The sequence below is a fragment of the Leopardus geoffroyi genome, chromosome D2, assembly GCF_018350155.1.
Source record: "Leopardus geoffroyi isolate Oge1 chromosome D2, O.geoffroyi_Oge1_pat1.0, whole genome shotgun sequence".
Classification (NCBI taxonomy): Eukaryota; Metazoa; Chordata; class Mammalia; order Carnivora; family Felidae; genus Leopardus; species Leopardus geoffroyi.
This window is the reverse complement of record NC_059334.1, coordinates 85088542-85100895: the sequence shown is the minus strand read 5'-3', so window position 1 is coordinate 85100895 and position 12354 is coordinate 85088542. Positions and strand designations below refer to the sequence as shown.

General features: G+C 52.8%; 1 protein-coding gene across 2 annotated transcripts in view; it reads right to left on the bottom strand.

The window, feature by feature from the left end:
- The window catches only part of MGMT (O-6-methylguanine-DNA methyltransferase), a 300898-nt gene extending 288841 nt beyond the window's left edge, over positions 1 to 12057 (bottom strand). The window contains exons 1-2 of one of the 2 annotated variants that reach the window (XM_045439249.1): positions 11836 to 12057; positions 9710 to 9886 (exon numbers count right to left, since the gene is read on the bottom strand). The gene's annotated coding sequence lies outside the window, so the exon portion shown is untranslated. The remainder of the gene's footprint in view (positions 1 to 9709; positions 9887 to 11835) is intronic. The other variant, XM_045439250.1, reaches the window with a different exon arrangement.
- Positions 12058 to 12354: the final 297 nt, after the last annotated feature.

Genomic DNA, 12354 nt, shown 5'->3' with positions numbered 1-12354 from the left:
CAAACGACCAACACAAAATCCCCACCAGCAGCTCTAGACTAGTTCCCCAACCCTCCTCATGCTTAAGATTCCCGGTCCCGCAGCACAGCACACACTCCTCCCCACCTCTCCCTCCTGCCCCAGAGCCTAGGGCCTGGAGCCTGGAGCCCAGACAGCCTCCCAGAGCAGGTCCACCCAGTGCCACAACGTCACCAGGCCTGCCAACAGTCCCCCGGCCTTCTGGGCATCTCTTGCCTTGCCTGCCACATCCCCTTCCTGCAACCTTTGGCGCCCCTGGTAAGGAGACATGGGTTTCTGTTCATTCTACTTTCTGTCACCCCTATGTACACTCACACCTTGGGGAATGCCAGGAGCTAAACCTGAGAACCATCCTACAGGACTTCTGAGCGCTGCCTGACTATAAAGTACCCTCATCCCCAAATTCCAACTTCATACACAAGCCCCAAATGAGTCTTGTGCTTCTCAAGTAACTGGTCTGTGCTTCACCTGTGTTATTAGTCAGCTCAGTTGCCACAAGAGAAATCTACAGACCACATGGCTTACGCAGAAATTTATTTTTTCACAGTTCTGGAGGTGTAAAGTCCAAGATGAAGGTTCTGGCTGATCTTATGTCTGGTGAGGGCTCTCTCCTCCTGGCTTGCAGACAGCTACCTTATCCTCATGCCCTCGATCGGGGGGAGGGGAGGGGAGGGGAGGGAGGGGAGGGGAGAGAGGAGGAAGGAGCAGGGAGAGAGAGAGATCCGTCCCTTTTATAAGGCCACCAATCTGGCTGGATGAGGGCCCCACCTTATGACCTCATTTAATCTTAATTACCTTCTAAAGGCCCCTCTCCCAACAGCCACCTTGGGGGTTAGGGCTTCTACACAGGAGTCTTAGGAGGACACACTTAACCCTTGGCTGGCCCTCGCATCAGGCAGAAGCCCACCCCAGCCTCAGAGAGTTCCTCACACAGAATTCCAGCATCGAGAGATGAAACCCACACCAGTAAAGCAGACACCTGAGTGTGAGTGTGTGGGCCTAGGGAAGGAAGGGCATCGGAATGGCTGTGTTGGGGCTGGGTCAGAAGAGGCTCCCCAGACAGAGCAGAGGAGGGGTCTGGGAAGAGGGGAATGGGGTCTCCTACCCATCCACGCTCAGAGCAAAGCCTTGTTGCGCAGGCTTCTAGAGAACATGCCAGAACAGAAGTCCGTGGCCTTTGTGCTGAAAGGGGCTTCAAGAGGAGTCTCGGAGGCTCATTCCATTTGGGACCTGGGTGGGCGGGAGGGGTTACCTTGGAGCATTTTTCAACCCCCGCCTTCAACAGGAGGAGGAAGAGGCCATCAGCACTGACTCTCCCTGGTCTTGTGCCTGAGTGCCAGGCTTCCGCTGTCTGGGGCCGCCCTGAGCAGTGCCCTGTGTCAGGCAGCCGGCCCCATTCCGTGTGGGGTAAGGTACTCCCAGGAAGCTTCCCCGGGACCCTGGGGGATAGAGGCAGGGGACTGTCTGGGGCTTGGGAGGCAAAGCAACTGAGCTCACAGAGACTGGGGCCAGGCAGCTTCTTCCTCAGTGGTGCAGGAGACTTGAAAATCCTCATCATCTAAACCCAGAGTCCACGTGTACTTTGCTCTGAACCCCAGGAGGCAGCTTCAAGTCTGAGAGCTGCACAGAGGGGCCAATAGTCACCTGGCTGCCCAAAGATGACCATCCGGTCCAAGTAAACTCCGGGCGGCCTGGGGCCAGTCCTTCTCAATAGCGAGCACCCCACAATCAAAACATCACAAACACGTGCAGCCAAGATCTGGCTTTTCAATGAGTAATTGGGATTTTCCACATCAATGCCAGGGCACAACTGAAGCACCACAAATGGCTGCTTCCAACACCAGAACTACTACAAACACTTGTTTCTGGCCGATACAAAAGAATATTTAAGTAACCCATCCAAGAATCTGTCCTGTCTTAATTGTCATGATGCGCAGAGACTAGGAAAGAAACACCTCTGGCTCAAAGAAGGCTTCTTAGCAAGAAACCTCATCATACAGGGAGGCAGAATCACCGAGGAAATCAGAACCAGAACATCTGGAGGTTTTCCCGGAATGACAAACGGTCCAGACAACACCACAAGAACAGCAGTGATGATCTCAGTCCAGAAGCAAATGTTCTAATTACACTCAGGGCAAAAATAAACAAATTTAGAGAGAGAGAGAGAGAGAAGGTAAAAGGAAGTTTTTAAAGCCCATACTTTTGTAGGAAAAGAAACTAAAGTAATGATAACAGGTCAAAACCCATGTAAATTCAGATAGTAGGAGAGCCACAGGCAGCATGTCACAGAGGACCCTGCACAGGTGACCACCTCCCCCCCCAGATCACCCGGGACCTTGTGGGTTTAACAGTGAAAGTGTGTGTCCCAGTAAACCACTAGTCACCCATGACAGAACACAGAGGTCTCCCAGAGCCTGCCCTGCTGGTGGGCAGAACACCTTTACGGTGGCTGATTATAGCCAGAATGATGGATAATGTTGAATATTAAGAACACTAATTCAATTTTAGAACCTACGTACTTGGTCTGGCTGTTCTCAGAACAAACTCCAAAAGCAGCGTGAGAGGAGCGCCCCCCCCCCCCACAAACTCCCTGTTGACCCAGTGGGGGCCGGACCCTGCCAGCGCCAGAGACGGATGGGCCGGGGTGGGTGCAGAAGGTGGTGATCAGCAAACATGCCGGCAGAATGCACCGCATCCATCTGACTCGACAGCTTAATCTGATGATAACACAATGGTGACAGAAACAAATTTTTCTGCACAATAAAGAATAGCACACATGGGCTTTTCTTGGGATAGGTACCTAAACTCAGTAACTTTTGAAAATACATCATTTCTTCCCTTTGCCCATTATTCCAGGAACTTCCACTGAGTGTGAAAAGCCTTACTAACGAGAGTGGCTGCAAACACAGGAGAGGATTCGGGCGAGGCCCCGTGCAGAGGATCCCCACCCACCTCCTCTCCCGGCCCACCGCTGATGTCATTTCTTAACTAGGACAAGTTCAGGACCCGGAGACTTGGAAGCGCCATATCTCGGGACCTTGGCCACACTGTGGAGCGTCCAAGGGCCAGGGCAGCCGGGAGGCCCAACATGCGTCACCCTTGACTCCATCTGAGTCACTGGCACCTTTCCGTCTGTCCTTCCCGCACGCCACCCGGTGACCACCCAGGACCCTCCTAGGTGCTCTGCCCAGGCCTCCTCCGCCAGGCCGCCTGCTTCTCCTGGTCCAAGTCCCCCTCACAGGTCACTCTCCCACGGGGGGCCTTCTCCAAGCACTTCCCGCCCCCACGCAGGCCCACCCTGGACCCCGGGTGTGCCCAGAAGCACTCCCAGAGCCTGAAACAGCGACGCGGGGTGGACAGGCCGGCTCACCGCCAGAATCCCCAGCAGTGACCCGCACGGGGGCGCAGGGAGGTGCACACGCTGACATCGGCCAGGTGGTCTCGACCTAAGGGGACTGGGCACGCATTTCCCTTTCAACGTGTATCCTGAAGTGACTGCACACCCCGAACTTGGCGGTTGTGTTGAAAGACCCCACGAGCGCTTGCAGGAAAGCACAGCCGCCCCCCTCCCCCCCAACGGAGAGCGAGCAGGGGTGCGAGCGCCGCTCGCGAGGCCTCCTCAGCCCTGCCCGAGCCAGGTGACAGGAAGGCAGGCAGCCACACACACCCCGTGTTTCCCTTCCCCGTTTAAAAACACAGCTTCTAAACACAGTCACCTTCCACCTCCAAACTGCACCCAACTCCCTCGGCGCCCCGCACTCCGCCAGCAGGCCCTCCAGGCCCCCTCGGCTTCCCACACGCTGTCCCCACCCCCACTCTGACACGCCACATGTGACCGTACCGCTTCCGCCCGCGACGTGTGTGACCGTACGGCTTCCCGGCGTGCATCGCGTGGCCGTACCGCCTCCCCACGTGACCGTACCGCTTCCCAGCATGCCACACGCGCGACTGCACCACCTCCCCACGTGGCCGTACCGCTTCCCAGCATGCCGCACGCGCGGTCGTGCCACCTCCCCACGTGGCCGTACCGCTTCCACACGTGAGGTGCCTGACAGTACCACCTCCCCGCGTGCCACGCATGTCCCTAGCGATTCCCTGCGTGCCGCCTGCCAACAGAGGTCGCCCGCCACCCGGACCTCCTCTCCTCCTCCCTCCCTGTCGTCCCTGTTGGTGACCGTAGTGGTCCCCCATTCACAAAGCTCCCAAGGCCAAGGGTCAGAGAGAACAGTCCCCTTCCTGGCTGGCCTGGCACTAACTTTCGGCCCCCTTTCTAGCCCCGACTCCCACCCCTACTCCAACCAGACTGCTCGCAGATCCATCTACATCCATGAGTCCACGCGTGCCACCACTGGGCCGCAAGTCTATGCACAAGTGCTTCATCCGCCCTTACGGCTGGAATCAGGAGCAAGTGCGTGGCCCATCGGGACTCGGTAATGAGAGTGGCTGAAGTCCTCGAACATAGCCTGGCGCCCAAGGCGCTCCTCTCCTTTCTCCGGCACCTGCACACTGGTCCTATGCTCAAAGGAGGGACGTGGGGTACACCTGCATCTTCAGGAAGTGGCAGAGCACACACAGGTAGGGTCTTGTCAGCCCCGTACAAGTGGCTTGTGTGCTGGGAGGTGTCGTGAGCACGGCAAGCAGGCACAGACTTGAGTGCGCTGTTTTTCCCACAATGTGAAGGATAATGCTTAGTCACACTGGCCTTCAGAAAACATACACAAGAACGTACAGGTGTGGATTTATGTCTGCTACATCGTGCCTCTAAAAGGACTTGTACCCATTTCTCTGCTTCACCCCTGCAGAGGCAGCATGACACAACCAATGGGCTAACACAGAACCCCACTCCTATGCCGTGTGCCTTGTACAGGCCCCTCGACCTCTCCAGGAGCCAGTCTCCTCATACACAAAATAGAGAAACTAACGGTGTCTGGGTCACCCAGTGATCCTGAGGATAGGAGAAGCCGATCTACCTATGTAAATCAACCAGCACAGTGAGCCTTCAATAAATGCTGTTATCAGCAATACTATCATTCTTGCACTGTCCAGATTCTTCTGGAACTTGACTGACTCTACTAGGCTGACCCATGATAGGACGGGAAAAAGACACCCCTAAATATGGCCCATTTCCACCCACACAAATTATTGTGGATTTTTTATTTTTATTTTTTTTAATTCTTTTTTTTTCAACATTTATTTATTTTTGGGACAGAGAGAGACAGAGCATGAACGGGGGAGGGGCAGAGAGAGAGGGAGACACAGAATCTGAAACAGGCTCCAGGCTCTGAGCCATCAGCCCAGAGCCCGACGCGGGGCTCGAACTCACGGACCGCGAGATTGTGACCTGAGCTGAATTCAGACGCTTAACCGACTGAGCCACCCAGGTGCCCCTCTCAATGCTATTTAAAAAATTTTTTTTTTCAACGTTTATTTATTTTTGGGACAGAGAGAGACAGAGCATGAACGGGGGAGGGGCAGAGAGAGAGGGAGACACAGAATCGGAAACAGGCTCCAGGCTCTGAGCCATCAGCCCAGAGCCTGACGCGGGGCTCGAACTCACGGACCAGGAGATCGTGACCTGAGCTGAAGTCGGACGCTTAACCGACTGCGCCACCCAGGCGCCCCGTGGATTTTTTATTTTTGACAAAACTGACCTAACCCGTCGCCTTACCCATCACTACCACAGTATGAGCGGTCACATATGCTGGGGACACTGCTGGCTCCTGACCACTGCCAGTGTCCGATTCTGTGTGTGGCCCTTCAGGAGGTTCTTTCCATTTAACAGATGCTTACTGTCAAGCCTCCCAGGGCTGCCAGAGACTGGCAGGGTCCACTGGCCTGCTCTCCACCCACGCAGCACGAGCCTGCCCTGAGCACCGCACACCTGAGCACTCAGAGCATTGCCACCTGAGTGGGGAGCACCTTGACAGCAAGCACTTGAGCAGCTGTCGATAATGTCCACCGTGAAAAACCAAACTGGCAGCAAGGGAAACCAGCTCCTTAGAGAAAGAATTTTAGAAACCCGGCAAATCAGCACTGAGCTACATCATGCTCCAGACCAAACACAAGTCCATGACCGCCTGGAATCACAGACACACAGGAGATGGGACACTGGACTCCATCGCTAGTCCTGCCTCCTCCTGAAAACAGGTCGGTGGCTCTGAGCTAACAAAGGTCGGCTATTCCTGGGCTCACCAGGGCCTGGTGTGATCTGTAAACACAATTCCCTCCCAATAGCCAACAACAGCCCTCTGAATGGTAGTGTCATCTTCCCTATTTTGGGGGAGACTAAGGATCAGAAAAGTTAAGCAACTCTACTCAAGGTCATATAACTAGTAGATCCAGATCCAGACAAGCAGGCTTGTTACCAGAGGCTGCACACTTAACCCTGTGCTTGCCTCCCCAAATGGGGGCTTGGGTTATGTGTAAATCTATAAAACCAGGATGTTATTTGGCTGGAGGGAAAGTAGGATTTCCAGTTTGTTCCTCCCCACTTTTCTAGGTAGAATCTCATCCTTCTATGAGACTGTGGTTCCAAGTTAAGATTTCTACCCAGGCAGTGCTTCATACTTTATTATTTCATGTGCTTACACTCACCCAAGTAGACACAATAAGCATGATCATCACCATCACACAGGAGGAGGCAGCTTGGGTTTTCAAAGTTTCTTAAAGTCACCCTACTAGTAAATGGCACCACCCAAATCCCTCCCATTTTTCTCCCCAACACAACTCTGGCACTTCCTGAATAAAAACTCAACTCTGTTCTACAAAAATACATTCAGTTGTGCGTTTGAAAGTCAGCCCTCATCTGAGACCATGAACATGCTTCTACCCAGAGAGGAGAAAAGCAATGCCAGCCATTCAAAGGAAAAGATAGGAGTGAAATATAATATGGCTGTCCATGCTTAACATTTGTTTGTAAAACTAATGCCAAAGTTTTGGTAACATCTGCATCTTCTGTCATAACCACAAGACCGAAAACTATAACACTATGATAACATGTTGGGTTTGCAATTTGAAGAGATTCACATGTCTCTGAGGAGTTACAAAACCATACACAGATCCATAAGCACGGGCAACTGACGACAACGCTGGCTGCGAATGGATCCATCTGGAAGGGGAACTCCAGAGCTTGTCTGGGCTGGCGAGCACTACTTCTCAGCCATCCTAAAGATCTCCCAAGAGATGCTTGGGGTCCCCAGAATTCCCTGGGAAGCTTGCAAAGACACAGGTCCCCAGGTGCTGATCTCGTAGGTCCGACAAGGAAGCCTACAATCTGCCTTTTGTAACTAGCACCCTTGGTAATCCTGATACCAATAGGGCTCAGAGCCCCTTTTGAGAACACTGTACCTACTACACATGGATATCCCACTACAAGGACAGCAGTGCATTCCAGTGGTGGCTCTTACCAACGAACCCAAACAAGCAGGTCAAAATCTGAAGGTAACACCTTGGGTCCCAACTTTTAGTCCTTTTGACTGGGGGGTAAACTGTAGCTAACAATTTAAAAACAAATGAGAAATAACTAGTTACTTGCTAAATTTCAACATTTAAATGTCCCATCCCATATCTTGCCCCAAGATTCAATTCCCTCTCTACGCCCATCTAGATACCTCTCAACACCCAGCGCTGGAAGTGCCTAATCTATCAATAAGGTGAGAGTTTTCTAAACTACTATCCATATGACTCAATTTGTCAGTAAAAACTGCCACCAGCGCTGTGCTTGCAGAAAAATGTCCATAAATGCATTATTGCGACTGGCAGATCGATGTCTATAATAAAAACAAATAGATTTAACAAGTGCCTGCTTTTACGAGTGGTGCCATTGGCGGACCGCGCGTTCAGCTTCACCCCCAGACTTCTGGGAATGGGCAATAGAGCTCGGGCTGGATACTCTGCTGACTTCACAAGTGCTACGGGTAGGAAATTATTCTAACAAGACAATTTTCAAAGTAGTAGAGCGAACATATGAGGCATTTATAACTCGCTCACAATCCCTTTCGTGGTTCCACGCAGACGACAACAAATTTAACTGCCAGGAAATGTTTCTATAGAACTTTTAACTGGTTTTACCACAGCTGCATCAAAAGCCAAAAGTCTACTCCAGGTTGGAGCCAGGGGGATGGAGACATGAGGCCTGCCTCCCTGGAGACCCCCACTCCTCCAAGCCCCCAATCGGATTGAAAACAACTTGTGGTGTCAAAAACAAGTTTCAGCGTTTAACACATAGCCAAGGGTGTCACTGCTGTGTCAGTGGCTCCTGGGGCTGCCTATTTAGTTAGTTATTTCGCTAAGGCAGACATCAGGAGCGTGACTGCCACAGACTGGCTTCCCCGCCAGGGATTCTGAGCACTTTGGCAAGATGCTGTGACCGATTTACACGTAAGCCACATCTGCCAAAACCACTTGGGTTCCTTCAAAGGTTACAAAAGGTCACAAAACGATTTATTCCTGTTCTTAGACAATGCACTTCAATTGCTATTTAAAGGAATAAGTCATTCACTATATTCCATATATTCACTGTACAGTTTTCCCAAAACCTTGCAGCCCTCGGGGCGCCTGGGTGGCGCAGTCGGTTGAGCGTCCGACTTCAGCCAGGTCACGATCTCGCGGTCCGTGAGTTCGAGTCCCGCGTCGGGCTCTGGGCTGATGGCTCAGAGCCTGGAGCCTGTTACCGATTCTGTGTCTGCCTCTCTCTCTGCCCCTCCCCCATTCATGCTTTGTCTCTCTCTGTCCCAAAAATAAAATAAACGTTAAAAAAAAAAAAAAAAATTAAAAAAAAAAAAAAAAAAAAAAAAAAAACCTTGCAGCCCTCTCTAAGCTCTTTATAATTGTTAAATTTTCTACACCCAAAGGAAACGACTCTTTCCACTGACCAGCAAAGACGTACCGGTTACCCTAATGCCACAGGACACCCATCTGGCAGTATTCTGTCTCCCAACAGTCTACAACTTTCACCTACCTTTGCCCAAGACAGGCCTCCAGAACTAACAGGAGGGGAAATGCATCCTGTGAACCAAGGGAAAACCAGCCCCTCCTGCACAGCTCAGGCCCCTCCCCCACACATACTTTTACTTTAAACCAGGAACGGGTGCTGTTGGGTTTGTTCGCTCATCATGAGTACATGTGAAAGGATGACAGGGAATCCACTCTCACCCAATGGGAATGTTATGGTTTGTATGTCTCCGATTTTTAAGTTTCAGGCTTTGTATAAATAACATTCTGAGATAAGACCTAAGCACCTGTATCAGAAGCTACCCATCACAGGAGTTCCTGGGGGGCTCAGTCGGTTGAGCGGCTGACTTCGGCTCAGGTCATGATCTCGCAGTCTGTGAGTCTGAGCCCCGGGTCGGGCTCTGTGCTGACAACTTGGAGCCTGGAGCCTGCTTCAGACTCTGTGTCTCCCTCTCTCTCTGCCCTTTCCCTGCTCACACACTCTCTCTCTCAAAAATAAATAAACATTAAAAAAAATTTTTTTAACAACAAAAAAAGAAGCTACCCCTCCCAGAAAAGAGGCTCAGGGGGCCTAAGACAGTAGCCGAAGGAGCTCAGGGCCTTTCAGAGACCTGGAGCCCAATGTAGGTGTCTGGAGTGACCAGAAACGTGACAGGAAGTCAATACCCCCAGGGAAAGTTGACCCACAAGAGGAATTTTATGCAGTTAGATAAAGTCAGAGAGAAGTATGAAAACACACCTGATAATAAGGGTAACAGATGACCACAGGAAAAGAGAATTCAGAAAATACTGTCTCGCTTCCATGATTTTCTATTAAAGAGACTATACTATAAACTGAAAAGGGCCTTGAGACCCCAAACAGGGAGCTGGAATAGAGCCGTGTTGGTGGTTTGAGTCCCTGGCTTCTAAGTGTCCTCTGCAAAATAAGAAAAATGAAGACAATTTAGTAACTTTCCTTTATGGAACAACACCGAGGAGCACACTGCTGGGTTCCTGGGACAGGAAGAGCAGAGACTGCCAGGGAGGCCCCCTTCTTCCTCAGGCCCCACTGCCCTCCTCCCCTGCACGGCCAGCCCAGGACCTCACTTGTGCACCAGGAAAGGCAACTGGGGACAGGAGGCCTGAGTGGAGGGCCCAAGTGAGGCTCGACCGAGAGCCACATGAGACCAAAACACAGGAGAAAGGAAAGGTCTGAGAATCTCCACTGAACAAAAGTGAGGTCTTTCCAACATGTCCATGCCTCGTGCATTACTTCTTTAAACTTCCCTCTCCATCAGTGTTCAACAGTGTCCAGAGCAGAGTTTAATAATACTAAAATCTAGCTCTTATAACACAGATTTGTTTTCTGTTTTAAGTAGGATTCATGCCCAGCATGGAGACCAATGTGGGGCTTGAACTCATGACCCTGAGATCAAGACCTGAGCTGAGATCAGGAGTTGGATGCTTAACTGACTGAGCCACCCAGGCGCCCACAGGTTTGTTTTAATGAAAAGAACATTCATGAAGAAAAGGTGCCTTTCTATAGCTCTGTACTTGAGGCCCAGTTCATCCAGCCCCCATACTGTACTCTACTATTCAAATTCTAACTCAAGACAAGAACCTGGGAAGAAATCAAACACCTGTAGAGTGAGGCCAACTCTCCACTACCTGTAGACTCTGGACCTTTGCAGGTGTGCACTTGCTGTGACCTCCAGGACAACAGTGTCTGAGTTAACACAATATGAACTCCCCGCTGGGGGGGCAGCCAGGAATGGAGAGAACTCTGACACTGTTTCCTTAAAATTGCTTTACCCCCAGCATGCTGTCGTTTTTACGTCCTTTTCTAATGCTTTTACACCCTTTTTTTATGCCGTGTGTTATCCATTGAAGGACTCAGGGAAAGAACAAAACTGTCTCTTCATCATCTATCTTGGGGAGATGGAGAGAAGGGCCTGACGCAGACATTTTACAGGTTCTTAATGTAAGTAACCAGTCCGATTCCTAGCTCCCCGTGTTCAACAGCTTCGTGCTCTGCCACAAACAGCTGAAGTGACCCCTCCCTGGGCAAAGCAGCCTCCCTCTGCCCTGATGACTGTCCACCCAACCAAGCAAACGCTGTGTTTGAGCATACAAAATGTGCTTCCAAGATAGAAAGCCAAGTACTGAGCAGAGGCCTTGATAGGGAAGACCATTCTGAGATCTCAGGAAATGATGGGCCCAGACAGGGAGCGGGGAATACGTGGGTTAGAACACTGCTCTACTGTATTATCACCGACTTGGGAATTATGGTGCCCAGTGTAAATGGCTCTCAAACTCCACTTATTTACTCTAAGTGTTTGCGGAGGCAATTACGGCGAAATGTATACACACACCAGCCATGAAAATGAGGACCCCAGAACTTGCTCTTCTCTGGCACTGTCTTAAAACACGGTGCAGCAAATGTGGAATTCTGCACAAAGAGTATGCTAAACGCTTGCTGCAAGGAAGGGCCGGAGTAGAGGCCTCTGGAAGCTTCCTGGGAACAGAAGGCAAGCGGCGGCCCCCAGGCGCTGGTCAGCAGGGCAGGGCGGGGGAGTGGGCAGGGAGAGCGTCGAAGGTGTTGGCCAACCACAGGCATGGCAGGGGAGGCCACAACTGGCCGCTATCACCGCAGAGCAACTTGGTCCAGGAACTCCAGGCGTGGGGAAGGAGGGCCGCACCTGGGCACACCTGGGTACACCTGGGCACACGTGCGCACACCTGGGGCCTGTGCAGAGAGGGTGGGATCAGGACAGGCCCCTCGCCTATGGCGAGGAGAGGGTGCCCATAGAACCACAGGCTTCAGACCACTGCTCAGCCTAAGAAAGGCCCCGACTTTGGCGGGAGGGCAGCAACCCAGACACTCACCGCGTCACCAGGGCGCCGACCACGAGCAGCTGCGAGCACAGGGTGGCCAAGTGCTGGAGAACCACCCGCTGCCCAGGCATGTCCGGGGCGCGGGGGGGCGGGGCCGGGGCGGGGGCGGGGCCACAGTGGGCGGGGCCTGGACGTGACGGAAGCTTGGTCAGGAAGAGCGGAGCCACGGGCGCGGGGGCGGGGCCCAGAGAGGGGGGCGCCGGGAAGTGCGGGAGCCGGGGTGGAGGCCGAGGCGCGGGGGCGGGGCCTAGAAGGCAGGGCGGGGCCGGGGCGGAGAGCGGACGCCCGCCCCCTGTCTGCGGACTGCCGCGGGGGTCGGAGCATGCCCAGTGCGGCGGAGCCTGGGCTGACCCCGCTCTGCGCAGCCTCGCTGGCCTCCCGGCGCCGCCCCGCGAGGGCCCTCCCGCCCGCCGCAGACCGGCCTCCCCTGCCTGGCCGCCCAGACCCCGCGCTCCCACCCCACAGCGCTCCGTGCCTCAGTTTAGCCACCATCAGCTCCGCGTCCCGTGG